This window comes from Balaenoptera ricei, chromosome 15 (assembly GCF_028023285.1).
Source record: "Balaenoptera ricei isolate mBalRic1 chromosome 15, mBalRic1.hap2, whole genome shotgun sequence".
NCBI lineage: Eukaryota > Metazoa > Chordata > Mammalia > Artiodactyla > Balaenopteridae > Balaenoptera > Balaenoptera ricei.
The window spans coordinates 41,850,643-41,867,522 of record NC_082653.1 but is presented as its reverse complement, the minus strand read 5'-3'; the positions used below and the strand labels follow the sequence as shown (position 1 = coordinate 41,867,522).

Here is a 16,880-nt window from a genome sequence, read left to right as displayed (position 1 = left end):
GAGAATAAAATTAAAAGTATACTTTTAGTTAGGAGGGAAGAAATAAAATTTTCTTTGTTCACAGATGACCTGATTGTCTATGTAGAAAATTCTAAAGAATCAACAATAACAAAAATTTTGGGAACTAATAGGCAATTGTAGCAGGGTTATGGTATACAAGGTTAATATACAAAGTCAATTACTTTCTAATATACTAACAGTGAACAACTGGAATTTGAAACAAAACATCATTTACATTGGCAGAAAAAATTAAAATACTTGGTATAAATCTAAAAATTATGTACAAGAGCTATATGAGGAAAATTTTAAAACTCTGATGAAAGAAATCAAAGAAGAAGTGAATAGAGAGATAATCCATGTTTATGAATAGGAGGACTCAATATTGTCAAGACGTTAGTTTATCCCAACTTCATCTATAGACTTACTGAAACTGCAACAAAAATCCGAGGAAGCTATCTTATGGATATTAAGAAACTAATTGTAAAGTTTATATCAAAAGACAATGACCCAGAATAATTAACACAATATTGAAGAACAAACTCAAGAGGACTGACACTACCCAATTTCAAGATATAGTATTAAGTTACAGTCATCAAGACAGTGTGCTATTGGTGAAGGAATAGACAAATCAGGGGAACAAAATAGAGAACACAGAAATACGCCACACAAATACTTGACAAAGGAGCAAGAACAACCCAGTAGGGAGAAAATATAGTCTTTTCAACGACTGGTGCTAGAACAACCAGCCGTACATGTGCAAAAAAAAAAGAATCTAGATACTGAAATTTACAGAAATTAACTTGAAATGGATCATAGACCCAAGTAGAAAATACAGAACTTTAAAACTCCTAGGAGATAACGTAAGAGAAAATCTAGGTGATCTTGGGTTTGGTGATGACTTTTTTAAGTCATCAAAAGCATGATCAATAATTTTTAAAAATAGGTTGTATTTCATTAAAATTTAAAACTCTGCCCTGCAAAAGACACTGTTCAAAGAATAAAAATGCAAGTCACAGACTAGGATAAAATATGTGCAAATAAAATCTGATAAAATACTGTAATTCAAAATATACAAAGAACTCTTCAACAATAAGAAAATAACCCAATTAAAAAATAAGCAAAGGGGCTTCCCTGGTGGCGCAGTGGTTGAGAATCTGCCTGGCAATGCAGGGGACACGGGTTCGAGCCCTGGTCTGGGAGAATCCCACATGCCGCGGAGCAACTAGGCCTGTGAGCCACAACTACTGAGCCTGCGCGTCTGGAGCCTGTGCTCTGCAATGGGAGAGGCCACGATAGTGAGAGGCCCGCGCACCGTAATGAAGAGTGGCCCCCGCTTGCCACAACTAGAGAAAGCCCTAGCACAGAAACGAAGACCCAACACAGCAATCAATCAATCAATCAATCAAAAAAAAAAAAAAAATAAGCAAAGGACCTGAACTTCTCCAAGGAAGATATGCAAGTGACACATAACCATACAAAACGATGTTCAATATAGTAAGTCATTAGGGAACTGCAAATTAAAGCAACAATAAGATATCACTACATATCGAATAGAATGGCAAAGAAACAAAACACTGACAACACCAAATGGTGACGAAGATGTGGAGTAACAGAAACTCTCATTCATCACTGCTGTGAATGCAAAATTGTACAGCCACTTTCAAAGAAAGATTGGTAATTTCTTACAAAGCGAAACATAGTCTTATCATATGATCCAGCAATCATATTCCTTGGTATTCACCCAAAGAAGTTTAAAAATTATGTCCAAACAAAACCTGCATACAACCCAGAACTCTTAGAAGAAAACATGAAAGGAAAGCTTCATGACACAGACCTCTATAACAAAGAATGAGCCTTAATGTAAAGTATTAAATTTAATTAATAATAATGTATCAATATTATTAGTTCAGCTTCAGCAATTTTAACAAATATACCACAGTAATGTAAGATGTTAATGATATGGGAAACTGTATGCAGTGGGGTGTGCTCAAGGGGGTTTATGGGAACTGTATATTTTCTGCTCAGTTTTTCTGTAAATTTAAAACTGCTCTAAAAATAGTCTATTAACTTTTTTAAAATGACATCTGTTACTTTATTTTGTCTCATTAGATTGCTCCTTCTACTACAACTGCTGCAACAACTTAAAAGCTATGTTTGGACTTATCTTAGCATCTCTTCGGCTGGTATTTCATTAATCCACTAATTCATACATTGATTCATTCAGTCAGTGTTTGACTATTTACAGTATTTGTAGACTGATGATCATCCACTCATACTTTTAAGCATATAACTTCTATGTCATTTTACTTCCTTTTAAAAATGTTTTATAATATTATTTTCATATTTAGACGACTATGAATCATCTGTTGTACAAGCTCAGTATCTTAAATTAATTATAGGGGCTCTCTGATGGGAGCCCCTAGAGTTATTTTCGTAGGTTACTATGAGGATAAGTCAGTCTCCAGGATATGTCCAAACTGGATGCACCCAATTTTAATTCATTGCTTCTTTCCACTGATTAATTATTCAATCGACTTGTTTTATCAACTAATATGACTGGTTATCATACTAAATATACTACATATAGTATACACTGTGCTATATACTGATGTGTACAGCTCCTAAGAGCTGTTCATGACACACAGGATAATCTTAACAAAGATCTAACTGTTTCTTGAATTAATATTTTTAGATACATGAAAAATATTACAAAAGGCATGATTTACTGAAAGCTTAATTGTAATTAGAGGATTATGGCACTGGATTTAGGTTGTATCCTTGTAATGGACAAAATGCTTTAAAATAATAGTTAAAGATATAAAATATAGTCCCTGCTCTTAAGGACTCTGTAAAGGACTTCACAGTTAGTTTGTGAAGAAACATATACATTCTGAAAAAACAGGAAAACTGAAAATAAATAATTCAGTTCAAAAATGTAGAAAATGTCACAACACTGTAAATGATTAACTGCTCAGTAAATGGCTTAAATAAGTACTACAGGAATTCTGAGAAGAAGAAAAAAAACGCTGCATGCTAGAATGAGCTGGCTTCATGAAAGAGAAATGGAATAAGTTAGATCTTGAAGAAGCTCAAGCCAAAAGTGAAAGATTAGACATGCTGAAGAGCACCTGTGCTGACCAGTGCAGCCAGAGGTTGAAGGACTGGGTGAAAACCAGAAATGAAGGGTGGGGCAAAATTAAGGAAGACCATGAATTCCAAGCTCATGAGTTTAGATATTAACTCTAGGCCATGTAAGGCACTCACAGGTTTTTAGGGGAAAGCAAGATGCTGAAGTAAACAGTATACAATTCAGATTTCATCAGGAAGGTATGTGGGCTGGAAGAACAGTTAAGTAGCTGTAAGAAAAATGATTATGGGAGTGATGAGATAAGTGACTGAATTGGGAAGAGGACAGTGAAAAAGGAAAATATGCACAAGCCACCCTGTCCAAAAAACATTTTTAAAGGAAAAAAGGAAAAAGGAATTGGAGATAAAGTCGGTGGGACCAAAGGTGAATCCAAGTTTCTGAAGCTAGAGAATGATAAGAATGAACAAACTGTTTCAGGCACATTAAGCTTGGACTGTCTGGGAGAACTTAGATAGAAATGTATGTTAGATAATTTCATAATATTGGGATTGGAGTTCAATTGTGAGATTAAAACTGAAGAGAAATATTTTACAATTAGCTTGATAGAAGTGATGTTTGAAGCCCTGAAAATAGATGCTATCCTCCAAAGATGAAATTATCTTTACACAATTGTTTATAAGAAGAGAAAGCCAACTGAAATTTGGAGAACCTCTCTTTAAGGCATCGATAAAGAAACAGACACCAGTATAAAACACACACACACACACACACACAAATAGTCAAAGAGGGAAGTAAAGAACCATCATGGGAACTAAGGAAAATTTTGTTGCCTCTCCCATGTTATCATGAAAATCTTTCCTACAACCCATCTCCCTCTTTAATAACTTCAAAATCCTATAATCATTATAAAATAATGTTTTAAAAACACCTCTTTCCCTTACAAAAAAGATATTAGACCTCAAGGGGCAGTCAATGACAACTGCATTTTACTATTCATTACTGGTAAATTATTTACTACTGATACATTATTTGGTAATAAACCAAAAACAAAAATAATGATATGATTTGAACCAGAAATCATACTAAGTGAATTCCATTAAGGGCTATGCAAGAGCACTAAAAATGGGAGGAAGTCAGTTCCTTTCTGAAAATCACAGTGACAATAATATCAGAGGAGATTAGAGTCCAGAGTTTAATACCCTAGTGAGGATTTACCTAGTAGAAAAAAATTGCATACAGGGCCAGACAGGCAGGATAGCATAGCCTAATAATTTAGAATTTCACACTGATAACCAAGGGGTTTTCATTCATTCATCAATGCATTCACTCATTTATTCTCTAAATTACTGAGTAGCCATTGTGTGTCAGGCACTAAGAATACAAATATGATTAAGACGCATCCTTGCTATCCAGGGCATTATTGTCCTTAACCAGAACACATGCGAATATTAGGCAAGACAAAGTAGAAATATCTTATTTCTATGAAGATAAATAATTTGAAAGTCAGTCAAAATGGAAGGTTGTGTTTGTGAAAGAATTCAAGTCTACCTGCACCTCACTCTAGAGATTCTGCAAAAGAGTCTTATAGCATGAATAAGTCTCACGTGCTCTTCTCTCATTTCTTCTTATCCATTCTTGGTACTTTAACTTAGCCCAGTCTGAGAGTCAATCACCCTAATTTCATCTAAGTACCAATCTCTTTCAAGAAAAGAAACATAAGGAGTATAAATTAATATTCCCTTAAAGGTAAACAGATTTGGGTATCATTTGAAATCATATCTCAACAAGTTTGCTAATAAACTCCTGGTAATGTGCAAAATACCAAACTCTGCAGAACTCAAGATTTTAAATCCCTCAGAATGGCGTACCATCTGTTCACAATGACCCTCACAAAGAAATTACATTGCCTATTACAAAGCAGTTTCATTTATTCCAGTCAGAGATTGTGTTTTAGACATTGTCTCTCAGTAGTTGGCAATCAGCAACTCCAGCAATCGTATAATATCCTATCTTTAAAAGAAAAAGTAGTTTCAGGAAAGCAGAAATTATGCAAAGGTTAATTTCAATTAGATGACTTTCACCTCACTACATGGATAACTCACATAGAAAGCAACCTAAAATATAAAAAATAAATAGTGCATGTAAATAAAACGAATATTAAATGCTACTTTTTAAACTTGCATAGTAAACTTTTTGAAGTATACTTATAAATTAATTTATCTTGCCACTGATGATGAAAATTTAGTGGGGCCTCAAAACTGGATTAACAGGTTATATAGGCAGGAAATGTCACTTTCAGTACTACAAGAATTAATTTTTGTTCAGGTCATTACGCTAATAACATACCTATAATATAGATAATGGATCAGAACTTCTGATATTCCGTAGTTAAGCAGTACTGCAAACAAAATAGCCTTTAAGAAAGGCAGAATAAGACAGCCAAGGGGGTAATACATTTCTTAAAAAACTGTTTCTCAATTTAATTTGGGAAATGGATCCAAAAAAATCAGTGAAACATAGCTGTAATGTAGCTTATGCCCCACACCTGCATAGTTTTTCAAGAAAATTGAAAGAATTCCTGTTTATATGCAAAAAATATAACCATTTCTCAAAGGTATTATTTTAAAAAGAGATGATTGTAACTATGACATAGGCACAGTGATTTGAAATTTAAAAGTTATATTTATAATTAAAATGTTGAAATTTAGAATGATAAAGAATTTTTATAGGCTGCATATTAATAATAGAAATTAATGTTGCTTGTTTTAAGAAAAGGGTATCATGGATTTAGAAAGCTTTCTAAAATGAACTTAACCACAACAGCGGAAAAATTAATAAAATGTGGTGAAACAGATTACTAAAGAGGCTGTGGAATCTCCTCTCTTAAGATTAATAAAGTCAGAAACACATTTATCTTGACTTGTTTAAATTAAGTCAGATTGAAGGCTTAAGGTTGAATTAAGTAAAAGCCAATAATCTCTTTTCATCAGTCATGTCTGTGGATTTCCTGGTCAAAGACTTCCAAAGGACAAGAAAGTAAAATTTTAAAATTTATAACATTCTTTATACCACAGATAATCAATTTATACATGAAATAGCATACTGATGGGAAGGTGTCTATAATAATATTTAATTATAAAAAAAGAGTAAAATATATTTGAAAAGACATAATATGTAGAAACTGCAGTAGAAATTTTTAAAGGCATTTGAATCACTTGAGCCAATTATCTTTCTTCAATTTGAAAATGTTATTAAAGAAATGTTTATGATTAATTTCAATTGTTATATACATAATATATATATTAAATAAAATATCTACATTTCTGTTTTTCTGGTTAAGGAATAAGTCTCACTAGGACTTTCTAGTCAAAACAATGTCCTCTAATTCTAACCTAAATTAACAGAGATTTCAGTTGTGAAACACAGCCAAGAGCCTTCCCTGAAGATCCCTTCCAGTGCCTGTCTCAGAGCTTTCCTTTCTACCCAGGGTTGGGAGCAGGGGAGATGCAAAGAAGAAAAGAACTTATTTGTCATCCTTAAGGAACTCACGTTCTAGCAGGGAAGAGACCTGTAAACAAGTAATTATAATTATGACACACATGATAAATGCTAAAATAGAGATTTGTTACATAGTGAATGCTTCCAAAGACTGAAATGAGTTATTATATAGGCTTGTGGCCCAGAGCAAGATGAGCAGCTCCAGACAGTCAAAGGAATGTGAAGCCAGTCTCCCAAGAAAAGCTTCAGCAGAGCTCACCGATAAAATTTAAAAAGGTATTACTAAGTTACACACTGAACCCAACCTTGACAGGTTCCACTTTCAGTGCCCATGGAATTTCCATTTGTTGCTGGTATTCACATCATATAAAAAGTTCTCATTCTGCAACAGAAGCTGGCTAGGACACTCATCAAGCATAATGAGTACAGGACCCATGTAATGTTTCAAGTCAATACTGATGACATCAGTCCAAAATCAGACACAACCAAGTCATCAGCACCGTGGGGAATGCAAAAGAGCCATTTATCTTTAAAAGCTTTTAAAATATTTAGTAGATCTGCCGCTATTAAGAAATAAGGCAGCATTAGTTCAAAGTCTTGGGAAATAGGCTTGCCCTTTCCTCCTAATACTTGTGCGTTTAAAAGACTCCTATCGCACTTTACTGTTCTTCACACAGCTGCTGACCAATCATTTCTCCAAACTGGCAGAGTGTTTAAATTAGAATTTAAAACAAGAGTCAGCAGGAAAAAAGAAAAATAAAATCTTTTTTTGACACTACATAAATGTATTATTAAAATATTTGCTTCTCTTTTTCTTAATGTGAACCAAGTTTATAAATAACTAATACACATTAGAAGTAAAATTTTGTGGAATTTTTTAAATGGCATAATGAATGCCTTTTTACCAAAGACCTATTTTCTCTCATTCTGATGCATTTATTTTAGCTTTTGTCAATCACAGAATATACATACCACATTTTTACTGAAAAATATTTTGACCACTTGCCAGTTAATCATCTTCAGTTATATACAATCAGAAACCACATGGTAAGGCATTTGTATTGTTTCCTTTGAGGATCAATATAATAATGGTAATATGATCTGTTCTCATTAATATCTGCACATAGATTATATATGACAAAAATCTTAATATGCTCTTGGAACTAGACAGTCACTACTCCCACATTGATCACACATGATCACAAAACAGCTAAAATTTCGGGCAATTTTCCCTCTCAACATTTCTATATGGACTTCTTTTCCCCTTTTTTCTTCACACTTTGAATATCCCTATTTTGTTTAATTATGCTAAACCTTCTTGGGTCACCTGCCACCCACTAGGAAGGTTTTCCACTGGCTTTTTCTGTTCAAAGACTGTGTACTCTCACCACTGTTTTTGTTTCTCACCCAAGAGACTTTTTCTTTCTAGCAATCACACTTCACCACTAATGAAAGATCTGCTAAATTCATCACTCCTCTTCTTGCTATTCCTAGAACTTTCTTCTCAAACATTGTGTTGGCATCAAGAAAAGCCCTATCTACATGACCTGTTCTTTTCGAATTAGAACCTTAGAAGTCCATTTCAATCAGGCCACAAAATAAAGAGTTGATCATTGACATCTATCTATATTTATATTTATATTTATATCTATGTCTATATATCTACCCATTCAGCCCAACTTTAATTTATGATCAAAGCAAATTAAGTTGTTTGGTTAATATAAGAGGGTTGTCAATGAAGAATGGAAAGTCACTGTAAGCATACAGTGATGGAAAACTGCTTAATGATAAGTATAAATGAAAAATAACAGATGACTATGATAGAATCCACGAAAATATTTCACCAACAGAAACAAAAGAGTTGCCAAGGTTATGTATCAACAAGCATAACACAAGCGTCAGTACTAGCTGAAAATAGATAATAATAAACAAACCTGTAAAGATACAAAGGAACAGAATGAAAAAAGACTCAAAAGATTGAATTGTTGTTGACTAATTTATTCAAAGCATTAGGAGAAACATTTGCCAACTGCAAAATATGTAATTAATCTATTAGCAGAATTTAGCATTCTATTGACAATTACTTTTTATTGCATTGTTTGATTTTAAAAAAGAAAAAGAAGAAAAAACCCACATGAGGCTTTAAAAACAAACACAGTTCTACTGAGCCAAAACATGTCTGAAACATGGGGAAGCATAAATAAAGTATGTAGCCTAGTAAAAGAAGGACTTGAAATAAACATGAAATTAAGATACAAGAAAGCAACCAGTCCCTCCCATCAGGAAACTTGCACAAGCCTCTCAGATAGCCTCATCCACCAGAGGGCAGACAGCAGAAGCAAGAAGAACTACAATCCTGCAGCCTGTGGAACAAAAACCACAGTCACAGAAACACAGACAGAATGAAAAGGCAGAGGGCTATGTACCAGATGAAGAAAGAAGATAAAACCCCAGAAAAACAACTAAATGAAATGGAGATAGGCAATCTTCCAGAAAAAAAATTCAGAATAATGATAGTGAAGATGATCCAGGACCTCAGAAAAAGAATGGAGGCAAAGATCAAGAAGATGCAAGAAATGTTTAACAAAGATCTAGAAGAATTAAAGAACAAACAAACAGAGATAGCAACACAATAACTGAAATGAAAAATACACTAGAAGGAATCAATAGCAGAATAACTGAGGCAGAAGAATGGATAAGTGACTTGGAAGACAGAATGGTGGAATTCACTGCTGCGGAACAGGATAAAGAAAAAAGAATGAAAAGAAATGAAGACAGCCTAAGAGACCTCTGGGACAACATTAAACACAACAACATTCTCATTATAGGGGTCCCAGAAGGAGAAGAGAGAAAGGACCCAAGAAAATATTTGAAGAGATTATAGTCAAAAACTTCCCTAACATGGGAAAGGAAATAACCACCCAAGTCCAGGAAGCGCAGAGTCCCATACAAGATAAACCTAAGGAGAAACACGCCAAGACACATGGTAATCAAATTGGCAAAAATTAAAGACAAAGAAAAATTATTGAAAGCAGCAAAGGAAAAATGACAAATAACATACAAGGGAACTCCCATAAGGTTAACAGCTGATTTCTCAGCAGAAACTCTACAAGCCAGAAGGGAGTGGCATGATATACTTAAAGTGATGAAAGGGAAGAACCTACAACCAAGATTACTCTACCCGGCAAGGATCTCATTTAGATTCGATGGAGAAATCAAAAGCTTTACAGACAAGCAAAAGCTAAGAGAATTCAGCACCACCAAACCAGCTCTACAATAAATGTTAAAGGAACTTCTCTAACTGGGAAACACAAGAGAAAAAAAGGACCTACAAAAACAAACCCCCCAAAATTAAGAAAATGGTAATAGGAACATAGATATCGATAATTACCTTAAATGTGAATGGATTAAATGCTCCAACCAAAAGACACAGGCTTGCTGAATAGATACAAAAACAAGACCTATATATATATGCTGTCTACAAGAGACCCACTTCAGACCTAGGGACACATACAGACTGAAAGTGAGCGGATGGAAAAAGATATTGCATTGAATCTGTAGATTGCTTTGGGTAGTATAGTCATTTTCACAATGTTGACTCTTCCAGTCCAAGAACATGGTATATCTCTCCATCTATTTGTATCATCTTTAGTTTCTTTCAACAGTGTCTTATAATTTTCTGCATACAGGTCTTTTTTGTCTCCTTAGGTAGGTTTATTCCTAGGTATTTTATTCTTTTGGTTGCAATGGTAAATGGGAGTGTTTTCTTAATTTCACTTTCAGATTTTTCATCATTAGAGACGTGGATGCAACTAGAGACTGTCATACAGAGTGAAGTAAGTCAGAAAGAGAAAAATAAATATCATATATTAACGCATATATGTGGAACCTAGAAAATGGTACACATGAACCAGTTTGCAGAGCAGAAATTGAGACACAGAAGTAGAGAACAAACGTATGAACACCAAGGGGGGAAAGCGGCAGGGGGTGGTGGTGTTATGAATTGCGAGATTGGGATTGACATGTATACACTGATGTGTATAAAATGGATGACTATAAGAAAAAATAAATAAATAAATAAACATTTTTAAAAAAAGATACAAGAAAGCAAAGCCAGTTACCAGCTTAATTACTAAAGTGATTATAAAGCTACTATTTAAGATAGTTAAATTTTTTACCCTGGAATCAGCTTTGGAGATGATACTTTTGGATAACTGCCAGATAACTAGACCATAATTGTTTCAGAAATAATTATCATAAAATTGATTAAAATTCTGCTCAAAAATACAAGAATCTAAATCAGAATAAAATAGTTATAGTTAGAGAATATTCTTTCCAGGAAAGAGATCAGAGATGTAAGGTACAATTTCATGGCTGAGTCTATGACTATAATGTACTCCTTCTGCTATTTCCTAGCTAGCACTTCAATGCCAAACTCTACCTGGGACTAATAACACAGATTCCTGAGCTTTATTAGGTCTTAGGATAAAATATATGGACCCTCTGCAGTAGAATGCACTTAACACCACACACAGAAAATTAGGTTCATGAACATCCCCGCTTCACATCATTCTCACCCTCAAGCTAGGGGTCCATAACTTCGAGTCAAGAACTCAGAGACTAGAGAAAAAAAAGGCACAGCACTGTTTAAATGTTTTAATAACTGCACTACACACTTTAAAGGCATAATGTGTAATGCAAAATTTGACTGACAGATACAACATAGTGCCAATGATGTCTCAAATGATTTAACATCTTTTCTTCACAACTGCCCTCCTCTTATCACTAAATGACAGACACTAGGCTAATCTCAAACAACTGAAAGTAAATGACTCCCAGTTCTGAGATCTACTACATCAGATCATACTACCTGCAAATTAAAAGACTAAATAATCAAATGGCTCAAAATGCCATTCGATGTAAATCCAATGCAAAGTTTCTAATGATAAAAATTAAAGAATAGCCATAGTGTTCCAACTAACAGTCTGTTTTCAGAGACAGAATACCATCCTAAATCCAGGATGAATACCAAAGCATATCAATACAAGCTTATCTGAATATAATCCATTTCGTATGGGCTTCAAACTAGAGAGTTCAGGAAATGAGCACCAAGCACAGACTTTCACCTTTGTCCGCTGACCCACCTTTGCTCATTCACCTCTTCTTCTGGTGCGATCATAAGCGTCGTGTGTTCAATAACAAATATACTTTCTTCTATTCCTCTGGGAAGAAACCTATCTATAATTATTTGGGGCTAAGTCTAAATATAGACCTTCTGCTTTAGAGAACATCATTCAGTAGATTTTCATTAAGTTACTATTTTGAAAAGTTGACTTGAGCACTGTGTACATAAAATACATGCCAACAAAGTAGCTGACCCTGTTTTATCCAGCTTGTTTTAACCATTCATACGGTTGTTTATCCAGCCACAAAAATCACCCATGAAAATCATTGCAGTGAACTCAACACAGGACTATATGCTTATCTTTATATCCTAAGAACTGAGCACATACAAGGATGGCTTCCTTACAGCTTCAGACCATGCCATTTATAACCACACACATAAGGAACAGTTGATAACAGCCATTCTAGAGGACCACTTGCCACTGTGAATCAAGAGCCTTAAAAATACCTACACTTTTTAAGTTCTGCATACCCCTTTTTAAGAATTTATCCCAAGATAATAGTCATGAAAGCATATAAAGATTTATAAAAAAGAATGGTCATAATGGCACAATTTATAATAATAAGATGCTTTATTAAAAGTTTAAATGCCCAGCAATAAAGGATTAAGCAGCTATCACGTGGCATAGCTGTATGATATGGTCATTGGAAATTATATTTTAGAAGATATTTTATGACATGAGAAGATTATTACATGTCATGAACTGTAGAAAAAAAAAAGAGGCTACAAAACACTAAGCTAAGTACAAACCTATTTTTCAAAAATAAATTTATGTGTAGATAAAAACTTGAGAGAATATATACGAAAATATAACTGTAGTTAATCCCTGGGGTGGTGAGATTATAGATGTTTTAAGTTTTATCCTTATTGCTTCTCTGCATTTTCTGTTCATTTTTATAGTAAACATACATTACTTCTATAAAAAATAAAAAGTCAATTTTTCTTCAAGCTATAAAATTTAGCAAAAAAGTGGCAAATATAAAATTCCCATAAAAATTATAATTTTTTGGAAAAGAAAATTTGGAGATGTTGACAATCTACTACATATAACAAAAAGGAAATTTCTGCTGTCGTGAGGGATGTTACATGATTCATTTGTTGCAGAGTCACAACTAACCCCCAACTACTCATTTGAAATAGAAGGTGCCACTATCACTACTGTATTTTCCTTTACATCATGCTCACTTCTACCCCTTGTTGGTAAACTCATGATTTTTCTCATCTCTCCCTTTCCTCCTTTTTATTAGTAAAGAAATTTTTTCTTACCAAAAAAAACTACTACCTTGAAATATAATTTATTATCTGAATTGACTTCCAGCTAAGAAGTCTTTTCCTTAAAAAGAAAGCAGGAAGGAAACAAAAACCAGAAGGAAGGAAGAAAGTTCAGAAGGAATAAAAAACAATGAAATTGTATGCCTGTACTGATCAGAAATGAGGGAGAAAGAGACAGAGAGAGAGAATCCCTTCTTCCTAATATTTTTATGTTCTCTTGGGTTATGCTAAGTCTGCTGAGGGGAAAAAAAAAACTACCTGCATTCAGGAGAAAGGTAATAATAATTCAAAAAGTAAATGACTAACCCTGAGTTGCTACTATATAACACTCACTATGACAAGCTTAAGGTTTATTTTGATTACTGGATATGATTTCTAAGGCGTAGCTGGGCTTTTATATATTAAACATAAGCAATAGAGCAGATAACCAAAATAAAGTAACTTACATGACAACACCCACACAATTTCCTAATTCAAACCCCAGGCAGGAACTCAACTTTTAAATATAGTCCTTAGTTCTGCATCAGCCGTATTAGTCTTTATAAAAACTATCTCCAGCCTCAGTTTTTCACTTCTTTGAGTTAGCTGGTGTGGGAGAGGTGGGAAAATCAGAGGGGTAAGGAGAGAGAGTGAGAGAAAGGGAAGAGGCTAAAAGGGAAGGAGGAAAGGGGGAAAACATAAGATAAAGAAAAGAGGAGAGAAAGGTAAGAAAAGGGGGAGAGAGAAATAGTGCTTAGATATTGATTGATAAGAGAAATAGATAATTTTACATACATAAAATACATTAATGTTCATAACATAAAAATAGAATTTAAGGAAAAAATCATAGTATTTTATCAAACTTAAGTTTTGCAATTTATCTAGGAAAAAAAAAGCAGATTTTATTTTTTTTTAAAGAAAAAGAGAGACGCAAAAAGACACTTGGATACATATCATTATGCATTTGTCCAAACGCTGAGAATGTACAACACCATGAGTGAACGGTAATGTAAACTATGTACCCTGGGTGGTAATGATGTGCCAATGTAGGTTTATCAATTGTAACAAAGTTAACACTCTGGTGGAGGATGTTGCTAATGGGGGAAGCTATGTATGTGGGGGCAGGAGAAATACGGGAAATCTCTCTACCTTCCCCTCAATCTTGCTGTGAAGCTAAAATTTGACTCTAAAAATTTGTCTTAATAAAAAAAACTAAAAATTCATATATACATGACTATATAGAAACTGTCAATGACTGACAAAAGTAAATCTGAAAGCCAGACAAGTGAAGAGGATCAAAATAATAAACTGATTTTCTAAGGAAGTGACACCAAAAAGGACCTAATGAAATGAAATCTTACAAAATAATTAGATTTTACAGACATGTTCTTCACATCCCAGTACACAAATGTCTTCCAAAGTAATTTATTCAACATGGTAAAATATCACAAAAATGTCCCTCAATTACTAATTTACCAGTATTCACTACTTCCCTACGCTCATTCATGCATTCATCCCAAACATAATTCCTGAATATCTACTTCGTGCCACGCACTGTGCCAGGCACTGCTGATACCTAAGAGCCACGTGAATAAACACAGGGCAGATTATCCATAATAACTCAAACATGAGTCAATAATAGCACTGAAATTCAGAAACAATTAAAATTTCAGTTTAGCCAAAATGTTCAATTATCCTTTCTACTGTTACCTTCATCCTAACATCCAAGACGAGTAAAACTTAACCAATTCCAGATTCAATTTTCCTTTCTGGTGAATTTGCTTATGAGTCACAAGAAAGGTACAAAAGCAAGAGGAGACTCAAAAGACCTAAAATCTCCACTAACTTTAAAGGAAGAGCTTTTCCTTATATATAAAGTCACTCTTCAAACACTGTGCTCACATATAATATTTCAATTTAAAAGAAAAAGATCAGCATGAGAGTTCTAAAAATAGGTTTGTTAGAAAGAAATACAGCCAACCCTAAGTGCTCAAGGACTCTAAATGGCCTAAAGATCCACAATACATAGCAACTGTAAATTTTTCTGAAGCACAAATTTGAATTTGCACACACTGGGAGGCTGGAGTATGGGGAGCCAGTCCCTTTCCCAGGCATGGGCCCTGCCACAGTGCCCCATCTCTACATTTCAGAGACCTTGCTTTTCTACCTGACTTTACTCACATCTTATAATGAATGCCCATAAGAAATAAAATATTACATTCAACCATGGTGGTTTTCCACTCTTCTTATTTTTTTTTTATAGGAATCCAATTTATTCTTTGATGATTTAGGAATTTTTGTGTTAACCTTTTGTTTTTGTGTTTTTGATTTTTTTAAATTTTTATTGAAATATAGTTCATTTATAATGTGTTAGTTCCAAGTGTACAGCAAAGTGATTCAGTTACATACGTACATATATATATATAGATATATAGATATATATATTCTTTTTTACAATCTCTTCCGTTACAGGTTATTACAAGATATTGAGTATAGTTCCCTGTGCTATACTGTAGGTCTTGTTGATTGTCTAGTCTATATATAATTGTATGTATATTTTAATCCCAAACTCCTAATTTATCCCTCCCCGCCCTCCCCTTTGGTAACCATAAGTTTGTTTTCTATGTCTGTGAGTCAGTTTCCATTTTGTAAACAAGTTCATTTGTATCATTTTTTAGATTCCACATATAAGCAATATCATAGGATATTTGTCTTTCTCTGTCTGGCTTACTTCACTTAGTATGATAATCCCTAGGTCCATCCATGTTGCTGCAAATGGCATTATTTCACTCTTTTTTAAGGCTGAGAAATATTCTATTTTATATATCCACACCACATCTTCTTTATCCATTCACCTGGACACTTAGGTTGCTTCCATGTCTTGGCTATTGTAAATAGTGCTGCTATGAACATGGGGGTGCATGTATCTTTTCGAATTATGTTTGTTTCTGGATATATGCCCAGGAGTGGGATTGCAGCATCCTATGGCAGCACTATTTTTAGTTTTTTAAGGAACCTCCATACTGTTCTCCATAATGGCTGTACCAATTTACATGCCCACCAACAGTGTAGGAGGGTTCCTTTTTCTGCACACCCTCGCCAGAATTTATTATTTGTAGACTTTTTGATGATGGCCATTCTGACAGGTGTGAGGTGATACCTCATTGGACTTTTGATTTGCATTCCTCTAATAATTAGCGATGTTGAGAATCATTTCATGTGCCTTTTGCCCATCTGTTTGTCTTCTTTGGAGAAATGTCTTTTTAGATCGCTTGCCTATTTTTTGATTGGGTTGTTTGTTATTTTGATATTGAGTTGTATGAGCTGTTTGTCTATTTTGGAGATTAATCCCTTATCAGTTGCATCATTTGCAAATATTTTCTCCCATTCTGTCTTTTTGTCTTTTTGTAGGCTTTTTGTTTTGTTTATGGTTTCCTTTACTGTGCAAAAAGCTTTTAAGTTTAATTAGGTCGCACTTGTTTATTTTTGTTTTTATTTCCATTACTCTAGGAGATGGATCCAAAAAGATATGCTGCATTTTATGTCAAAGAGTGTTCTGCCTATGTTTTCCTCTAGGAGTTTTATAGTATCCAGTCTTACATTTAGGTCTTTAATCCATTTTGAGTTTATTTTTGTGGATGGTGTTAGAGAATGTTCTAATTTCATTCTTTTACATGTAGCTGTCCAGTTTTCCCAGCACCACTTATTGAAAAGGCTGTCTTTTCTCCATCATATATTCTTGCCTCCTTTGTTGTGGATTAATTGACCATAAGTGTGTGGGCTTATTTCTGGACTTTCCATCCTGTTCCGCTGATCTGTGTGTCTTTTTTGTGCCAGTACCAGACTGTTTTGATTACT

At 34.0% G+C, this 16,880-nt stretch overlaps 1 protein-coding gene across 2 annotated transcripts in view; it reads right to left on the bottom strand.

The window, feature by feature from the left end:
* The window catches only part of MACROD2 (mono-ADP ribosylhydrolase 2), a 1,976,756-nt gene that overhangs the window by 1,832,633 nt on the left and 127,243 nt on the right, over positions 1-16,880 (bottom strand). The window lies entirely within an intron of this gene.